Below are 13221 nucleotides of genomic sequence, written 5' to 3'. Positions count from 1 at the left end.
ATAACACCTTCATCGTCGCAACCCACGACATCTTTTACGGCACCGTCGAAACTTGCCGTAAGAACAGGTTATTTCGAGCGTAGGAACTAACAGCTCTAGTTTGCGAGAATGGACACCTTTCATTCTACACTTGTAAACATTTCTGTTTGACTATACAGACCACCATTTTTTTTCCAAACAGCAGAACAATCTATGATAATATTTATTCTGGCATACAGTTCTATAAAGAGACTGTATATTGAAAATTTACATTTGTAAATTTCGTGGATCAATCCGTACCACATATGTAAGATTCCATAGTCGAATCAATGTGATCCGTAGTATTTATGTACTATGTGTAAATACACATCTGTCACTTTCACTGGGCATAGCTAATACCACCTGGTCTTCGTTGCACTGGTTAACAACGTTCAAATATTCAAATATTTTCGCACGACTCCCAGCCTATGTAATTACATTGAATAGTATATATTCATATATATCTGTATTGGAAATATCTAAGTCTTATTTTTTATATTGTGATATTCCAATTACCTTGCACGGGAGTACAAGTGATGTCATCTAGTTATTGGCAATCGATGGGACATCTGAATTAGACATTTCCTAGCCACACAAATCAATTTTGTGCATTGAGAGAAAAATACCAGGAGCATTGTGGTTTGTGTGAACATGGCTTGTGTCAACAATGGTCCAATTTGTTGTATTGATTGGGAAAAGGTTGCGTTTGAAGAATCGTTTTAACACTTGTCATTACACGAATTACAAGCACTTAAAACACAGACAGCAAATTATAGGCAGTTTTAACACAAGACAATAACATGATTGCAACTATGTAAATATCTAGATGATCAACCCTAAGTTTAAACTTCCCTCTTAATTTTCATTTGAATGTGTTACGGTGGCTTGACTTTGTATTTAGCTTGAATTGATATTTTCAATGGAGGCGTGTAACTGTTTTAATAAATTACCGTGTACCCTTCTCTGTTCGCCAGATGGGACGTTAATGCAGGTGTCTAGTACATGAGGCACGCATCGTTATCAGAACAGTGTAATTTGGAAATTGGGATCTGCGAGTACACGAAATAATGAGAGCCTACTAGCGGTGCTGTAATTGGATTTTTAGCACACTTGCTGTGTCGAGTTTTTGCATTATGTAAACTCATAACAAGACCACCGACAAGGTTTTAAAATAAAACAAATACATACATACATACATACATACATACATACATACATACATGCAATACATACATACGCACGCACACACACACACACACACACACACACATACATACATACATACATACATACATGCATACATACATACATACATGCATACATACATACATACATACATACATACATGCATACATACATACATACATGCATACATACATACATACATACATACATACATACATACATGTCATACATACATACATACATACATACATACATACATACATCCATACATGCATACATGCATACATACATACATACATACATACATACATGCGTACGTACATACATACATACGTACATACATTCAGTATCCCATTCCAGTGCTAGTCCGTTGAAATGTTGGCGTTAATCGATAGGACCGTATTCCGTCATTATTAAAATCGAAACTTAACGTTGGTTCTTATCTCTCTAGAGAACGGTGAATGGCTGTAGCATTGAATATTCAGAATTCTAACTGTTTAATCTAGATCCACACCGTTCATTGTCTTCGCTGTATTTTGTTGGTAATTGCACTTTTACAGTTCTCCCATTTGGACAAACTGAATCTAAATAACAAAACATTGGCATAGTGCATGGTTGTTTCAGTTTCAAATAATATGCACTTGGATTGGTGAAACATTAAACACTGAATCGAAAAATATCTTAGTTACTGTAAAAGTTACAAATCAATCCGAAAACAGTAAAAGTCAGTTTGTTACCAAAACCTTTAAAAGCGACTTATACAGAGTTATTCAGTCTAGAAGTAAGATGCTTTGTACTGGTATTAACTGAAGTCGACTTACCTGAAATGTTGGTTAGACACTTGGAAGGCAGACCATCATGATCAGCAGCCCGAGCATATTCAAGCTGCTCAACGTGCCTACATTTTGTACGTTTCAAGATGTGTAGGTAGAAACTCAGAAAGCGAGTACAGCGAAGTAGTCCTATATGGCAAAGCGTCGAAAACCTCGGCAAAGCTTGGGAGATCTGTACGATTTCTATGTCGATGGAGGTACAGTATACCTACAGCGTTTCTGTACACGAAGCCGGAGTCTTTGTCTTGAATGACTGCATAGTTTCTAAAAGTTTCCTATTCACAGTGTCTATTCATGCTAACATCTTTTCAATTGGAAGAAAAACAAAGAAGAGTCGGTTTGGTCGAAAGAATTTGAGCTGACGTCACAACGTGGTCATTGTACCGTGACGTTGACATGAGCCTTTCTGAATAGAAAATTCCATGAAAAAGTCAAAAGTTTTGATAATTGTAAAATTAAGTAACATTCGTAAACATGGGTCAGAGAGAATGTAATACTCAAAGTACATGACTTGACTGCAAACGCCTTCCAGTGTTCTTTGGGGTGAATACTTATCTCAGCTTTATCAAAACTCTTCAGTTTTTCAATGGCACAATGATCACCTGCATGCCTCTGATTTTTATCATATGCGAAATTATTTTAGACACTAGGTGAATGCTGACAGTCACAGATATTCATCAATTTTTGCAACTTTCCCTCCAGATTTAAAAAAAAAATGTGTCATTAATTACAGCCACAGTGAAAATATCCATAAACTGTGAATTTACTCGAGTTCGATTTTAGTAAACAAGAGTTTTAAAATTCTATGATCAGTAAGACTAACTTCCACATTTTCCAGTTTCAAAAATATTAATTAGCCCCCCCCCCACCCGGCCCATATACATTCCATAAGCAAAACAAGACCCCTTTGGAATATCAAAATAAATTGCTACCCGATTCTCCTCTCTTTTTCAGGTTTGTTCGGACTAACTAATAAATTTGCACTTAAATTCGCAATTCCAAATGTTGTTACGATAATCATGTACCCCTAAAATTCCAAACATAAAGTTGGAAATCACATAATACTCAAATATTTTTAATTCTGGATAGTGGTTGTACTGTACATGAAGAGGCGACGTTTGTTACATGGACTACAAATTTCGGTGATTTAAAAATCAATTTCCACCATCTCCATCGCAGTATTCATATGTGTTAATTATCTGCATTATCATTATTTTTTAGCTGAATCGAGAGGCCAGAGTCCTGTAAATTACGTATACTGAGTGTTTATTGTCATTTAAGATTGATTTGGGTGTTTTTTGAGGCATGAAAAGAGGGACAGAGAAAGACCTAGAGTGAACCCTTGTGTTTTTGTATAGTGATGGGTACAAAAACATATCTAGTATACCCCCACGAGTATCTATTTATTTGCTGGTTTATTTAATTATTTTATTTGTCCCTATACTTGTCGTTCGTTCGTTCGTTCGTTCGTTCGTTCGTTCGGTTGTTCATTTGTCATTTATTTAATAGTTTATTTATCTATCTATCTATCTATCTATCTATCTATCTATCTATCTATCTATCTATCTATCTATCTATCTGTCTGTCTGTCTGTCTGTCTGTCTGTCTGTCTGTCTGTCTGTCTGTCTGTCTGTCTGTCTGTCTGTCTGTCTGTCTGTCTGTCTGTCTGTCTGTCTGTTTGTTTGATTGTTTGTTTGTTTGTTTGTTTGTTTTGTTTTGTCACACGGTTCCTGGTAGTCTTGCTGCTAGACGTTCGGGCTTTCTTTCGATGGTATAACTATAAGCGAACGAAGTTCGCATGTGAGGGCTTGCCCGATCGCATGTTCCATCCTCGATAGCGTTGTTCGGCTGTGTGTCGTATTTTATCGGAAGAACATCCGAGGGCTAGCTGATAGACTCGGTTCCTGGGTGTCCTGTGGCATACGGAGTAAGTCGTCTCTTCCTTCTCTAGTGTTGAGAGAAACGCGTGCACCGTATGCAAGGAGGACTGGGTCAGCACCATGGGGACGCGGGTTCCAATCGTCCAGGTACGGGCACCATAAAGTAGGGTCGGTCAGGTAATCAGAATTCAAGTGATTTATTTGGCCTGATTAATATAACTGTCAAGTTTTTGTATCGTCGTGTGGGTATTAAACGAGTCGTCAGTATTAGTCTTGTAATTTTACTACTAACGCTTGCCTACGGCCATACTACGTAGAAAACACCGGTTCTCGTCCGATCACCGAAGTTAAGCTGCGTCGGGCGTGGTTAGTACTTGGATGGGAGACCGCCTGGGAATACCACGTGCCGTAGGCATTTAACCTTTTTATTTCTTGAATGACTTTTCTTTTTAATATTACTCGAGCTATGATTCTTTTAATTACTTTTTGCTTATGAATTTCATAGTGTATATATAAAAAGAACCACAAACAAATTAAGTCAAAAATATACAAGGGTGAAATGCCTACAAAATAATTGGTTACTTTTTGTCGTAGATGGCGCTCGTCACGATAGGAGCGGTTCCGACATTCACGTAACGATCGCTCGTACATGTAGGTGTTACATGAAGATTGTCATTATTCCTAATAACCCTATACCAGTCTATAATGACCTCCCTAAAAAAACATGGCATATTCCTCGTAATGTAAACAAGACCTTTTTTGTCAAGACTGTAATTAAAAATTAAGTTTGCAACTTCCAAATTCCCGAAAGGGGTATTCTGGTATTGCTTTCCTGGTTTCATTCCCTGCATTAACTAGTCGATTTACCCATCTACATTTGAATGATTTTATGAAGTCATCAATGTTAATTATTTGTAAAACCCCCTTTTCAAATTTCTGTTCAATAATTTCCCTTCTTATTTTGCTTCTTTTGCCACCCCACAAGAAATTGATAAATACATTGCTCAACCTTTGCACCACTAGGTTTGGTGTTTCAATCATAGAAGCTACATATGCAATTTTTGACATGACAACACTCTTTATAATAGTTATTTTGCCAAAGAGACTCAAGTATCTTTTCTTCCACCCGTTTATCATAGCTTCAATTTTTTCAATTGTATCATCCCAGTTGAGCTTCCTCACTTCATGCTTGTTATAATTATGTCCAAAGAATGATACACAATGCTTTAATAGGCTTCATTGGCCAAGGGATTAAACCGAGATCCTCCCTGTTCCAAAGTCCCAGTTTCAACCCTTCTGTTTTCTCTCTATTTAGCTTCAACCCATCATATTTGCCGCATTCGTCTGTAATATTCAATACTCTAGTTAAAGATTTTTTCTTACTTTGCATATCATCTGCAAGTTGCATTATCTTGATACTCTTACTTCTAACTTTAAATCCTTGAAGTTCTGTATCAGTCCTTATGACATTTGCAAGAATTTCAACCGTACCAGGATAAAAAATAACAAAGCAGACGAGGGACATCCTTGGCGGATACCACGCTGCACACTCAAAGAGGGTGGCACTCATCCATTATTAATAATTGTACTTGTACATTCTCTGTAAATTGTCTTTATCCATTGAATAAAACTGTTTCGAAACCCAATTTTTTGCAAAGCAGCAGTCAAGAACCGACGCTCTACAGAATCAAACGCCTTTCAAAAATCAAGAAAAATAATTGCACTACAAATCTTTCTTTTCCGTCCAGGTTACGGGCACCATAAAGTAGGGTCGGTCAGGTAATCAGAATTTGTTTTATTTGGCCTGATTATAAAACTGTCCTAAGTGTTTGTATCGGCGCGTGGGTATTAAACGAGTCGTCAGTATATAGTCTTGTAATTTTACTACTAACGCTTGCCTACGGCCATACTACGTAGAAAACACCGGTTCTCGTCCGATCACCGAAGTTAAGCTGCGTCGGGCGTGGTTAGTACTTGGATGGGAGACCGCCTGGGAATACCACGTGCCGTAGGCATTTAACCTTTTTATTTCTTGAATGACTTTTCTTTTTAATATTACTCGAGATATGATTCTTTTAATTACTTTTTGCTTATGAATTTCATAGTGTATATATAAAAAGAACCACAAACAAATTAAGTCAAAAATATACAAGGGTGAAATGCCTACAAAATAATTGGTTACTTTTTGTCGTAGATGGCGCTCGTCACGATAGGAGAAAGACCAAACGGTTCCGACATTAATTCACGTAACGATCGCTCGTACATGTAGGTGTTAAATTAAGATTGTCATTATTCCTAACAACCCTATACCAGTCTATAATGACCTCCCTATCAAAACGTGGCATATTCCTCCTAATGTAAACAAGACCTTTTTTTGTCAAGACTGTAATTAAAAATTAAGTTTGCAACCTCCAAATTCCCGAAAAGGGTATTCTGGTATTGCTTTCCTGGTTTCATTCCCTGCATTAACTAGTCGATTTACCCATCTACATTTGAATGATTTTATGAAGGCATCAATGTTAATCATTTGTAAATCCCCCTTTTCAAATTTCTGTTCAATAATTTCCCTTCTTATTTTGCTTCTTTTGCCACCCCACAAGAAATTGATAAATACATTGCTCAACCTTTGCACCACTAGGTTTGGTGTTTCAATCATAGAAGCTACATATGCAATTTTTGACATGACAAGACTCTTTATAATAGTTATTTTGCCAAAGAGACTCAAGTATATTTTCTTCCACCCGTTTATCATAGCTTCAATTTTTTCAATTTTATCATCCCAGTTGAGCTTCCTCACTTCATGCTTGTTATGTCCAAAGAATGATACACAATGCTTTAATAGGCTTCATTGGCCAAGGGATTAAACCGAGATCTTCCCTGTTCCAAAGTCCCTGTTTCAACCCTTCTGTTTTCTCTCTATATAGCTTCAACCCAGCACATTTGCCGCATTCGTCTGTAATATTCAATACTCTAGTTAAAGATTTTTTCTTACTTTGCATATCATCTGCAAGTTGCATTATCTTGATACTCTTACTTCTAACTTTAAATCCTTGAAGTTCTGTATCACTCCTTATGACATTTGCAAGAATTTCAACCACAATCAAAAATAACAAAACAGACGAGAGACATCCGTGGCGGATACCACGCTGCACACTGAAAGAGGGTGGCACTCATCCATTATTAATAATTGCACTTGTACATTCTCTGTAAATTGTCTTTATCCACTGACTAAAACTGTTTCGAAACCAAAATTTTTGCAAAGCAGCAGTCAACAACCGATGCTCTACAGAATCAAACGCCTTGCAAAAATCACGAAAAATAATTGCACCACTCATCTTTCTTTTCCGTCCATGTACGGGCACCATAAAGTAGGGTCGGTCAGGTAATCAGAATTTGTTTTACTTGGCCTGAATTTAAAACTGTCCTAAGTGTTTGTATCGGCGCGTGGGTATTGAACGAGTCGTCAGTATATAGTTTTGTAATTTTACTACTAAAGCTTGCCTACGGCCATACTACGTAGAAAACACCGGTTCTCGTTCGATCACCGAAGTTAAGCTGCGTCGGGCGTTAGTACTTGGATGGGAGAGCGCCTGGGAATACCACGTGCTGTAGGCATGTAACCTTTTTATTTCTTGAATAACTTTTCTTTTTAATATTACTCGAGATATGATTCTTTTAATTACTTTTTGCTTATGAATTTCATAGTGTATATATAAAAAGAACCACAAACAAATTAAGTCAAAAATATACAAGGGTGAAATGACTACAAAATAATTGGTTACTTTTTGTCGTAGATGGCGCTCGTCACGATAGGAGAAAGACCAAACGGTTCCGACATTAATTCACGTAACGATCGCTCGTACATGTAGGTGTTAAATTAAGATTGTCATTATTCCTAACAACCCTATACCAGTCTATAATGACCTCCCTATAAAAACGTGGCATATTCCTCGTAATGTAAACAAGACCTTTTTTTGTCAAGACTGTAATTCAAAATTAAGTTTGCAACCTCCAACTTCCCGAAAAGGGTGTTCTGTTATTGCTTTCCAGGTTTCATCCCCTGCATTAACTAGTTGATTTACCCAGCTACATTTTAATGATTTTATGAAGGCATCAATATTAATAATTTGTAAACCCCCCTTTTCAAATTTCTGTTCAATAATTTCCCTTCTTATTTTGCTTCTTTTGCCACCCCACCCCACAAGATATGTCAACCTTTGCACCACTAGGTTTGATGTTTCAATCATAGAAGCTACATATACAATTTTTGACATGACAAGACTCTTTATAATAGTTATTTTGCTTCTATGACAGCATTTTAAACCTATTTTTGAAATATGGGTGTGGGGGCGGGTCATGTTTTAGAGAAAGAAAGTTGAGGGAGTGCTACTTCTTAGCAAAACGGAATCGGGGATCGGGGAGGGTCACATTTTACACAACGGCCGGGGTGGGTTGGTGACTTCTTGTTCGTGTTGTATTTAAAAATGTACTTAAAAATAGTCAGTGACTCCTGTGATTCATTTACAAAACAATCCAACCCACTCTGACAAATAAAAAAATACACTGACCCCCCCCCCCCACACACACACATCTAGATCTGTTGACAAGAAGTACGGTTGTCTGTTCAAGGACATGCAAAATATTCATGGTTTAGTAACCAACAGTTCGAGGATATCTCTTAGATTGCGTGAACTATTACCATTATAGATTAATTCAGCTAATTGTAAAGTACAATATTAGAAATGCAGTCAATATAATTGTAAACCTAGGGGTTTCAGTAAGTTTCAAAGTAGGGAGAGAACTGGAAACAGTATAGGGAGAAGTGCACGCTCCGCGCGGCGCGCGTGTTATACAAGCGCAGGGTTGTGGGGGTGGGGGTGGGTTGGGAGGTAAGAGCTTTTTGAAAAATGAACACCATTTGGAGGATATTTAGAGCACCATTCAGAAGTAAAACACAACTTAGTTATATCATAAAAGTATCACTAATTTTAGGGTTTCAAAAGTTTAAATCATTTCAAGTGGATCATATCGACACAAATAGTAATAAAAAAGATCAAGTAGAAAGTTTGGGGAAAACATGCACAGTGGAGGTCAGTTACCATTTACAGATACACATTCATCAAATTATCTGAAAGTGTGTCTCTATTTGCCATGCTATATGTGTTACGTATACAGCAACACATGCAAGTTTTTTATATCACATGATGATACAATGCAACTCATGGTCATTTCTAACAAAACTGTTTCTTAAAAGGTGCAATGTTAAGTTATGACTCCATGTCATATGCTTGGAATGTATCAAGAGACAAAGAGTTTATGTTATATTTGAACGTATATTTATAGCCATTGTTTATGGTTTATTATATGCCCATACATTTGTTGTATGGAAATTTAAGTACAGCAGGGTGGTTCATGATTTCATTGAGTTGTTGAAAATAAGGTGACTCCGACCCCCTTTATTCACTTTGTAAAAATGATGACCCGCCTTTCTTTGAGCCCCCAAATTAAGGTGCCCCCCCCGATTTACCGCTCCCCCCGGTCGTAAAAACTGATCGCTCCCTTATATGGATGAGTATATATAGAAACATATGTAATATATTATTTTAGTAGTACACAGGTCCATATATACATATACATGTATATAGACAGTTAAAAAGTATTATGGTTCGGGTAACTGACCGCAACTGACCTTTTTCAGTTCAAACTTTTAAATCGTAAATGTTAAATAGTGGAGGTCAGTTACCATATTTCAATAATGTAGGCAATTCACTAAAAGATGTTTCCTTTTATGAGTTATCGATAATATTGACGTGTTTGTGGTAAAATTACAAGTGTTTCTGTGATCGCGCAGGTCCACTCACCGCGAGATCTACACATCATCACATATCTCGCGATCACAGAAACCGTATCTCCGATCCTGTGAAAGCTGTCGAGTGGCATTTCCGCTCTTCTTGGAAAGTATGACTAAGGGAAGGCGTTCGTTTCTTTCACAATTATTTATGTGTACTGTACTGTACTGTACAAGGCACTGTGGGGTCATATCCTCGTTTGTGCATGCCGGGGTCAAAAGTGTTGGACATGTTGTTGACAGTGAGGCCAGGCCAGGCAGTTGTTTAAAGTGGCCGCGACGATCGAAGTGATTCAAGATAAACTTCACTGAATTTCAGCGACCATTCAAGCTTCTAGCTATATCTAAGGTAATTTTATCAAAACTCTTTTATTTTCGAATTTTAATCTTTGATGTTACGACCACAGGCACTTTTTCTCGTCACAGGCACTTGTTACCCGAGATGTGTGTTATATTCAGTGAGGCTCAGGACGTCGTGTTGTACTATTGAAACTAATATAACTTTATTGACATAATGTTGACATATACATATGATAGTGATGATGTCATTGTCATAATGATCTCATATATAATTCATTAGATATTTATATATAATCCCATGAAATCAATGTTAGTTTTACGTCATAATGCTCCGAGTATGATTCCGCGGACTAATACAAATTCGAGCCGGTAGGCGAGAATTTGTAGTCCGCGGAATCATACGAGGAGCATTATGACGTAAAACTAACATTGATTTCATGGAAATATATATTTATCACATAACTAAGTATTTCCCCGTATTTTTCTGAAATTTTAAATCGTATTTTACGAATACTGCATCATTTCATCGCACTATATTCTTCATCGCGTATTAAAAAATGGCGCCCGATGGCTATGCAAATTACATAATAGCGTGACCTGTCGCGAGGTCAAGCTTACATGTATGGTATCGGTCATACTGTTGTGTGGTTTCTCAACCAAAATTATCGGTTATAACCTTGCGATGTACATGTAATATCGAATTTAGTTTAAAACGTAAGTAGAATTGTCTGAATACGACTTTTGTGCCGTCATTTTAATAATATTTTCTCGGGTTGTGTCGGAGATCTGAGCTTGCCGGCTGCTACATCGATAATCTACGTGATTTTTAAATAGAATAAAGTGTATCAAATAAAAATAAAAGGACTTCTACGTATGAAACTCATGCCATCCAAGGATATATGTAACGTTACTAACGTAATGTATGCATTTACGTTTTGAAAGCACATAATTATTACGATAAACTTGATCGTAGCGTAGGATTGACACGAACACTCGAACAAGGTACGGAGAAAAAATAGTTCGGTAGAACAGGGGTGATATGCTCTGAAATCACCCCTGTTTGACGTCACACAGTAGAAGATATGGACGTATTTATGTGATAATAATGTATAGATCATATCATTACAACTCTCCCTTTTTGAGTGAGACTATATATCGTATTGTACTCCGGCTGGGCGTTGGTATTATTGGTTAAATTTGATATGGATTATATTGGTCGAGCGATGTTTAGTAAATCATAATAAGTGTATTGTCTCTCATCATCAATTGGTCTGACATGAAAATGTATTGTCAGAGTCATCAGAGTTCTGTAGAATTTAATTGCTGTAATACAATCTAGCTAAGCTATATTTAATTAGTATTTGTATCAAATCTAAAATCGGAGTGGACTATCCGATCTCCTACTCTATATTTCCATCATCTGATTCAGGATTATTCTGCCTGATCAAAGTGGTTTGATTCACACATAATCTTTGAATCTTTCTGGTTTCTTCACAACTCTTCCACTTCTTGCTGTCACAATATTCGGTGCATTGTCAGCTGTCGACTTTGTCATGTCATGTCAGGTGTTGTTGTTGTTGTTGTTGTTGTGGTGGTGGTGGTGGTGGTGGTGGTGGTTGGTGGTGGTGGTGGTGGTTGGAATCTCGTTTTCTCCTGTTTCAGTAGTTGTTGAGGGAGTATCTGGGGATGTTATCATCTCATCTCCAGTATCTGTTGTTATTACCGATGGTGGAGGTTTCTCATTTGTTTTCAATAGATGTTTTCGGTTGCGATGATACTGTTTTCCTCCCGGTGTTTCGATGATGTATGAACGTGGAGTTTCAGCATAGCTTGTAACTTTGGCTGTTTTCCATTGACCTTGTTGTTGAACTCGTATGGTTTCATTTGTGTTGAGTTTAGGTAGGTGTTTTGCACTTCTGTCGTAGTATTTCTTCTGAATTTCTTGTTTGTTTTTCAGTTTTGACTTGGTGGATGTTGGGTTGATTACCTTTGCATTTGTTGTAGGTAATGTTGATCTTAATCTGCGGCTCATCAGAACTTGTGCTGGTGATCCGATGTCAATGGGTGTATTTCTATATTCAAGTAAACTTAAATATATGTCCTTGCCATCTTGTACAGCTTTCTTCAGTAGTCTTTTTACTGTTTGTACTGTTCGCTCTGCTAGTCCGTTGGAGTGACTGAAATGTGGGCTGGTACGTGTGTGTTTGAATCCCCATTTCGATGCGAACTGTTTGTATTCACTTGATGTGAACTGTGGACCGTTGTCACTTCTCACTTTGATTGGTATTCCATGTCTTGCAAAGATTGACTTTGTGTGGTTCATAACCGTGCTACTCTTTGTGTTCTCCAGTTTTGCAATTTCGAATACTTTGAATAGTAGTCTACTATCAGCAAGTAGTTGGCTTGGTCTAGTGTGAATAGATCTGTGGCGACAACTTGCCATGGTCCTTCTGGTGCCGGTTTGGGAATCATAGGTTCTTTCTGATTCGAGTTACGGTGTTCAAGAAATATGCTGCATTTTGATACCATATCAGCGATTTGTGCATTCATACTTGGCCAGAACAGAATGTCTCTTGCACGTTGTTTGCATTTTTCGATTCCCATGTGGCCTGTATGGATTAGTTTCAACATTTGTTGTTGTAGTGACTTTGGAATTAATATTCTCTCACCTTTGAATATTATTCCATCCATAACTGATAATTCGTCTTGGTGTTGCCAGTATATTCTTAATTCTCTTGGCAGTTTGTACTTGGTCTTTGGCCATCCATGTATTATTATGGACTTGAGTTGTCTTAGCGAATCATCTTCTTCAGTTTTATCTTTTATTTCTTCAAGTTTCTCATCAGATGCAGGTGCATTTTTCATTACTTGATGAACAAGTTGTGAAAGTTCTTCATCCATGTTAGAGTCGCTTTCATTTCTTGGGATGTATGCCCTTGACAATGTATCTGCTGTGATGAGTTCTTTTCCTGGTTTGTACGTTAGAGATATGTCGTATTTTTGCATGCGTAGTAGCATTCTCTGTAGTCTTGCTGGTGCTGATGCTAGAGGTTTCTTTAGAATCGACTCTAATGGCTTATGGTCGGATTCTACTTGTACTTCCTTTCCATATGTGTACTGGTTGAATCTCTCTAAGCCAAATAACACAGCTAGCAGT

General features: G+C 37.3%; 1 protein-coding gene, 2 non-coding genes and 1 pseudogene across 6 annotated transcripts in view; all 4 read left to right on the top strand.

Annotated features, from left to right (window-relative positions):
• Positions 1 to 4212: 4212 nt before the first annotated feature.
• Positions 4213 to 4331, top strand: LOC144447885 (5S ribosomal RNA). Its single transcript, XR_013482066.1, has one exon. It is a non-coding gene; the product is annotated as a 5S ribosomal RNA (ribosomal RNA).
• Positions 4332 to 5812: 1481 nt separating this feature from the next.
• On the top strand, positions 5813 to 5931 carry LOC144447877 (5S ribosomal RNA). Its single transcript, XR_013482059.1, has one exon. It is a non-coding gene; the product is annotated as a 5S ribosomal RNA (ribosomal RNA).
• A 1484-nt stretch (positions 5932 to 7415) lies between these two features.
• LOC144447886 (5S ribosomal RNA) lies at positions 7416 to 7531 on the top strand (annotated as a pseudogene).
• Positions 7532 to 9951: 2420 nt separating this feature from the next.
• The window catches only part of LOC144447837 (receptor-type tyrosine-protein phosphatase F-like), a 28998-nt gene continuing 25728 nt past the window's right edge, over positions 9952 to 13221 (top strand). For all 4 annotated transcript variants that reach the window (XM_078137946.1, XM_078137947.1, XM_078137944.1 and 1 more), the window contains exon 1: positions 9952 to 10113. The gene's annotated coding sequence lies outside the window, so the exon portion shown is untranslated. The remainder of the gene's footprint in view (positions 10114 to 13221) is intronic.

This window comes from Glandiceps talaboti, chromosome 16 (genome assembly GCF_964340395.1).
Source record: "Glandiceps talaboti chromosome 16, keGlaTala1.1, whole genome shotgun sequence".
Classification (NCBI taxonomy): Eukaryota; Metazoa; Hemichordata; class Enteropneusta; family Spengelidae; genus Glandiceps; species Glandiceps talaboti.
This window is presented reverse-complemented; position numbering and strand designations above follow the sequence as displayed.